Source organism: Kryptolebias marmoratus, linkage group LG18 (assembly GCF_001649575.2).
Source record: "Kryptolebias marmoratus isolate JLee-2015 linkage group LG18, ASM164957v2, whole genome shotgun sequence".
Taxonomy (NCBI): Eukaryota; Metazoa; Chordata; class Actinopteri; order Cyprinodontiformes; family Rivulidae; genus Kryptolebias; species Kryptolebias marmoratus.
The window spans coordinates 5,387,080-5,393,555 of NC_051447.1; the positions used below are offsets into that span (position 1 = coordinate 5,387,080).

The 6,476-nt window shown below is 38.2% G+C and overlaps 1 long non-coding RNA gene across 1 annotated transcript; it reads right to left on the minus strand.

Moving 5' to 3' along the window:
• Positions 1-960: 960 nt before the first annotated feature.
• Positions 961-1,782, minus strand: LOC112451181. Its single transcript, XR_003039934.2, has 3 exons — positions 1,468-1,782; positions 1,184-1,353; positions 961-1,116 (listed from the first exon to the last, which is right to left on the minus strand). It is a non-coding gene; the product is annotated as an uncharacterized LOC112451181 (long non-coding RNA).
• Between the last annotated feature and the right edge of the window lie 4,694 nt (positions 1,783-6,476).

The window sequence follows — 6,476 nt, forward strand, 5'->3', positions numbered from 1 at the left end:
AAGTGTAGAAAATGTATATCAACAACTGAAATTAAAATTAGAATTGTTTTAAAAAAGCAAAGAGCGTTTGCTCATCTATCCAGTCAGAATTAAACTTTATTTATTCAAACTGAGGCTGTTCAAAGAGCTATTTACAACAAGAATTATATTGATTGCTCAGAACCTCAAATCTAAAAGTCTTAACTCGAGCGTGAGGAAAACATGAAACACTAATGGTTCATATGGTCTGCACTGAAATAAAAGGTGGTTGATATTTTTTTTTTTTACACCTGTGCCCATGGAAGTGATTAGAATACCTGAAATCAATTATTTAGATGGGCGAGTGAATACTTTCGGCAGTATATTGTATTTCAACTCATATCTAAAAGGTTCAGACCATTAATGATGAAACAGGCCACACCAAATTACTAACACACGTTTGGAGCTGTCCCTCCTCAAAGAGATTCTGCTCTGAAATCTTTCTTACATTATTTAATGTAATTTAGGAGGGTGTTCTGCTAGTGCCTTAACTGCCTTGTTCAGGGTGTTTCCCACTCCCCTTACTCTCTCTACTGCTAAAAAGGACTTAGTAGCGTTCACAACTCTGCTGGCCAGGAGGCTAACGCTGCTAAACTGGAAACCTGCAGCTTCACATGCATATGCAAGCTGGATTAGACAGGTCTTTTATTTTCCAAAACTGGGAAAAAGATCAGGCTGACGTTGACTGGTAAGGCTGGATCATTTGAAATAACCTGGAATCCTTCTCTGTTATGTCACATGAGTCTGACCTGAGAATCACAGGGATGTGTTTTAACATTTACTGTATGTATATATATATATATATATATATATATGCATATATTTCATGCATAGAGAAATGTGTGTATTTATAGATCTTTTATATTATTAATTTGTCATTTTATTTACCTGCTTATGTTTTTTTCTACTTGTTTGTTTTGGGTAGGTGCCAAGGTGGAGAGTGCTTGTGTCGTTGTTTTGTTCAGGCTTCTGACCCACATACAGAGAAACTCTCAGGAGGAAACTAGGAATCAGATAAAGTATGTTTATTGAAAACCAGCAAGTAACGAACCGTTAGGTGATCTGGAATGACCGCAGCATCATGGGTAATCGGGTACTCTGAAAGACAGACACAGGATGAGAACTGATCGGGACTGAAAGGATTGGCAGCAGGCAGCAGTCTTACTTTGAGGGAGAAAATGGTCCACCAGGGGAAGAGGAATGGAATCCAGGGTTGTGGCAGCAGAATCATGACGTCAATTCCTTCCTGTTGATGGTGCAACCAGGGAGGATGACAGAATAACCGTTGGGCAGGCAGACCGTACAGGTAAGCAGTCTTACTCCAGAAGGGATAATCTAGGTGTCCCACAGAGAGTGAGGAACAGACCCAGAAAAGTAATGCTCAGAAGAGTTCTCGGCAGATTACTCAGGACAAACATAAGTTTGAGTCACAAGGAGGTTGTGAGTTACCATGTAAAGGGTACACTCCAGCAAATAATGACTTCTTCTTCTTCTTCTTTTTGTTTTATGGCGGTTTGCAAACAACTTATAGGTGCATTACCGCCACCTTCCAGACTGGAGTATAGATTAGATGTGTTATCCCTATAATCTTCCCATAATACCTGATTTCCTAAGAAAACTAAAAATGCAATTAAATATTACATCCTCAGACAATCTTTGCAGCAAATTTTTAATATCTAAATTATTTTTATTTCCATTTAACTCTCTGATTACCACCTCTCTTTCCCTACTATACTTACTACATTCTAGAAAAAAATGCTGCACTGTTTCTAAATCTCCACAATGCAAAGAATGACTGGAGAACTGCTCCTCCTATACAGCTCTGCCAAATGAGGCAAACGATCTGCAGGTGTGAACAACACACACCTGCAGTGGATGAAGCAACCCAACAGCATTCCTGGAAGGCCGCCCTCTGGAGGAAAGAACCTGGTGGAGGACAATAACAACCACAACCCCATCTCCTGACAGTTTGGTTGTTGTAAATTGTTGATTTAAAATGTAAAAAAAAACAGTGTTAAAAAAGTTTTTTATCATTCTGTCCTAATTGACTAAACAAAAGCAGGTACCCTATCTTATTTATAACTAACAGCTTTCTTTAAAATATGAGGAATACTTCTTTATTGTCTGAATTGTAGCAATGGTGTTTTTCTGTTAGGGTTTTAGAACCTGCTGTTGTTTATGAATGAAGTCTTGTGGCAAGCAGAGTTTTTTTGTATGTGTATTTTGTTTTCTATAACTTTATTTGTTGGATCAGTGTATTTTGAGCAGGAAACGTGTTGAATGATGTGTGGAACGCCTCTTTTAATGTGAACACGCTCAGAGGCCAAAGCAGAAAGTCTTGAGTTAACAAAGCAACATCAGAACCATGATAGCTGTAAATTCTTAGTGGAGTTTCAGGCTTTGTTGAGCTTGCTTAGTAGAGTACTCCTCTGGTTTAGCCAGTATTTGTCCCATTCCCATGTTGTGTTCCCTCCTGTTTAATTTCCTTTTGTTTTCCTTCTGTGGTTCATTCCTAATAATTCTGCTTTCTGCCCACGATTCACATCAGGTCATATTTGTTCTTTTTAAGTCACTATTATCCTCAAGATGTGTGGTCTTTAGTTTACTTTGGCTAGTGCATTTTCATTTTGCTTTTTATCCCTTTTATCTTATATGACCAAGTTAAGTCCCATTTCCGCCTCAACTTGTTTAATGTTCTGGGTTTTTGTTTGGAACTACTTGACGTTGCAATGCTTTAGATTTAATAAAATTATATTGGCGTTTATTTAGTTCCTTTATCAGCTGCCTCCTGCCTTGGTCTTTTGTTGGGTGTGTTTGGGTTTTCCTACAGTTGTGTATTGTGACAAAATGCCTGTATCCAAGAGCTTTACTATTTATTAACAGGAAGGTTTCTTTTCCAGATCCAGCAGTTTAATAAGAGAGGTCAGTTGAGGACAAATCTAAGATAAAATCAAACTTGATGAATAATCAAGACCTGAATGGATTTGAAAGTTTAGCTCCTTGTAAACACAGTCCATCATATTGTTGTTTAGTTTACTTAGATTTTTTTTGTAACTACACTACACTTACCTATCCAAGTAGTGCAAGTTAATCTACGATAACGCTAAATATAAAATCAATGTTTCAGCGTATTTACATAAAAGCCAGTCAGAGATGAATGGAAGCAGCAGACAAGTGTACTGTTGAGTTATTAACAATAAGACTGTTGTCGACCATCGCTGAACCTTGTGAGGAACATTCAGGTTTGACTGTAGGTGTAAAAAAAACAAAACAAACAGAACGTCATTTAGAAAACTTATTCAGCACACAGAGACAAAAATGGTTTTCATCCCATCTTTACACCACACGAACCTAGTAAAAATCCTTTCAGAGCTTGTGGTGAGTTTGGTTCAGATTAATGGCGCGAGTGTTACATAATCGTGATCACAATAATAAGTGCTTCTCATGAAAACATGTGGCCATAGCACTGACCTCGGGCTTTATCACACCAAGAACCCATTTACAACATGCTCGTGATGAAAATGCTATTTGAGTCATCAGACTGCCCACTGACTCCACTTAACGACATAAAAGCAGAGATAACGTTATGCAACATAAATCAACTTAAACTGCCTCTGACGTTCTTGTCCATGATGACAGAATGACATGCCCAAACAGACCAACTAGTTTTTTTCAGACAGAAACAGTTCAGCAATTTTTGGTGAGATAAAAACGAAATTAAGAGACTTATGTAGACATGATTTACACTACTGAGTTACTGCTGCTAAGGGAGTTTCTACAAGCTGCTGAATCATGAGGTGGACTTAGTTTTCACACACAGCTTTTCCATTTTGGGTTATTTTTTGTTTAATAAGAAATGCCATGGTGGAGATTGTTGTGTATTGTTGTCTGCATAAGGTTAGGTTTGAATCATTTTGAGAACGTGTTAAAAATCTAATTATTTCTATTATGTCCTGATTAGTAAAATCCTATAATTAAAAGAGGGTGGACTTTCTTTTCCCAGGAACTTGGGTTGTATCACCGTTTTTGGAGTAAGAATATTTGGGACATAAGGCAAATCACTTGCATCAGTAAAGAATAACATGAGTACAAGAATGCATCCCTAAGGAACCCAACAGTACCAAGATTTCTTCCTCAAGTAAAACAGACAGGACAGCTGACCTCACTTTTCTGTGGGTGTTTTCTTTGTTTGTTTTTGCAGATTCAAAGCAAAATTCCTCGTCTCAAGGCTCGTTGTTCATGATTAGTTTTATGTGACACATTTTACCAGAGTTAGGAACATTCATGTTTTTGCTGCTCTACCTTAAGATGCTGGCCAGTAAGTTCCACGTTTTAGCTTTTCACACAACTGTTAACATGCAGAGCAAACTCTGCTCAAATGTTAGCTATTACTATTTAAATGAAAACCAAAAAGCTTCTAGTTCTACAAATCTTTTACCTTAATTTGAAATTGTAAATGTTCATGCCTATAAATTCCAAATCCTGCACAACACTTACATGGCTTGACGTTTTTATTTAACACACCCATTTTATTTTTTTATACAAACTAAAACATTTTCATTAAATATTTTGCTTGGTCAAAACTTCCCAGTAAACACTTTTATACAAGTCCTTTTTCCCACTTAACTATATGTCATGGTGAATAAACACCATTTTAGTGCATCTTGGGAAGTATTTTTCCCCGATCACATCCTTAAATTGACATGGCTTGAGACACGTGGTTCTGAGAATTCATCCCTTTATTCATAACAGATGGAGCAGATGCGGTGTTGCAGATGAAAAACAGACCTCCATGACACAAATTGAAAACATTTGACATATTTTTTACATTGGTCATTTGCTGAAAATGTTTGCGCAATCAATAGGGATAGAAACATCTGACAAAAAATGATCATAACAACAAAAAATAATAATCAGAAAGAAAATAGGAGTATTATCTTTGTATCCTTTATGTATGAAGATGAATGTTTATGTGTCGCATGAGAGTCAAAGTCATTTTGTTTCACTCCTGTTAAAATACAAACATAATCCAGAGGTCATAATCTAGCAAAGAGGTGGCAGAGCAGGCTGCTAATCCTCCTATAGCATTATCAGCGAAGCCCCCACCATAGGCATCACTACTGGAAGTCAAGTAGACATAGACGGATTTAACAGTAGATCTGTGTCAAATCGGACATGCGGCTTATAGGTGCTTTTCATCCGCTGAACAGGAAATGTACATTCACAAAGTGGTTTAAGGCGGAAGCTTTTACCGTATTATGTTCAAACATCTGGGCCATATGGTCTGTAGTTCCCTATAAGGGCAATAAAGCAGGAGGAAACTGTAGTAGTAGTAATGTTAGCCCCTTCAACAAAACACCTCAAGCCAGGTCTGAGACACCTGTAGGCTGTCTCAGAGTATTTTCTGAAAGAGCTAAGGCGGCATAACAGGATGAAGTCAACCTGCCACTGTAACACCACTGAGCCATCAAGTGAGATAGTGCCAACACTGCCATGGTGGATATATGAACTGGGAGGCCTCAAGGATGTGATGTGGTGACGACAGAAGGTCTATGTGACCAGCCATCCATGGTATTAAGAATGGGAGTTGTCCCACACACATTTCATTTGTAGCCTGGCTCTGCTCACATCTTTGTAGGATGTGTCTGGCTTAATTGGTGATCTAGAAATGATCAAAGGTAGTTTAACGAGGGAGTCATCTTTGAGGTCATACTGTGGAACTGCTTTGTGAAAAAAGACTTTTGACAGTACAGATCTGAAGCACTGCTACAGAATGTTTTCTTTTATTTTATACAGTAATTTGAACAATTCATAATCTCTAAAATTAGAGAATATAGCAAAAAAGTATGCTATTTATTTAGGTTTGTTGCTAATAATACAGCCATCTATCCATTCATTTTCTTTACTTATCCGTGGTTGAGTTGTGGAGATAACAGGTCCAGGAGAGAAACTCTGACATACCTCTACCAAGCAGCCCTCTCCAGCTCCTCCTATGGGATCCCAAAGCATTCCAAGACTAGAGAAGATATATAATATCTCCAGCCAGTTCTGGGTCAAGGTCTTTTCCCAGTAGGACATTTCTGGAAAAATTCTAAAGTGAGGTATTCTAATCAGGTGCCTGAACCATCTCAGCTGATTCCTTTGATGTGAAGTAGCAGCAGGTCTACTTTGAGCTCCCCCCAGATGATGGAGCTCCACTCCTTATTTCTAAAGCTGAGCCTGGCCACCCTGTGGAGGAAGATCATTTCAGCCATTTGTATCCAAGAGCTTGGTTTTTTAGTCATGATCCATATATCATGACCATAAGTGAGGGTTGGAATATAGACATACCAGTAATGGAGAGCTTTGCCTTTTGGCTCAGCTCCTTCTTCACCACAATGAAATGGACAAAGTCCCAGTCCATCGATCCTTTCCCCTCTCTCTCCTGCCGTCACTCGTGAATAAGACTCCCAGATCCT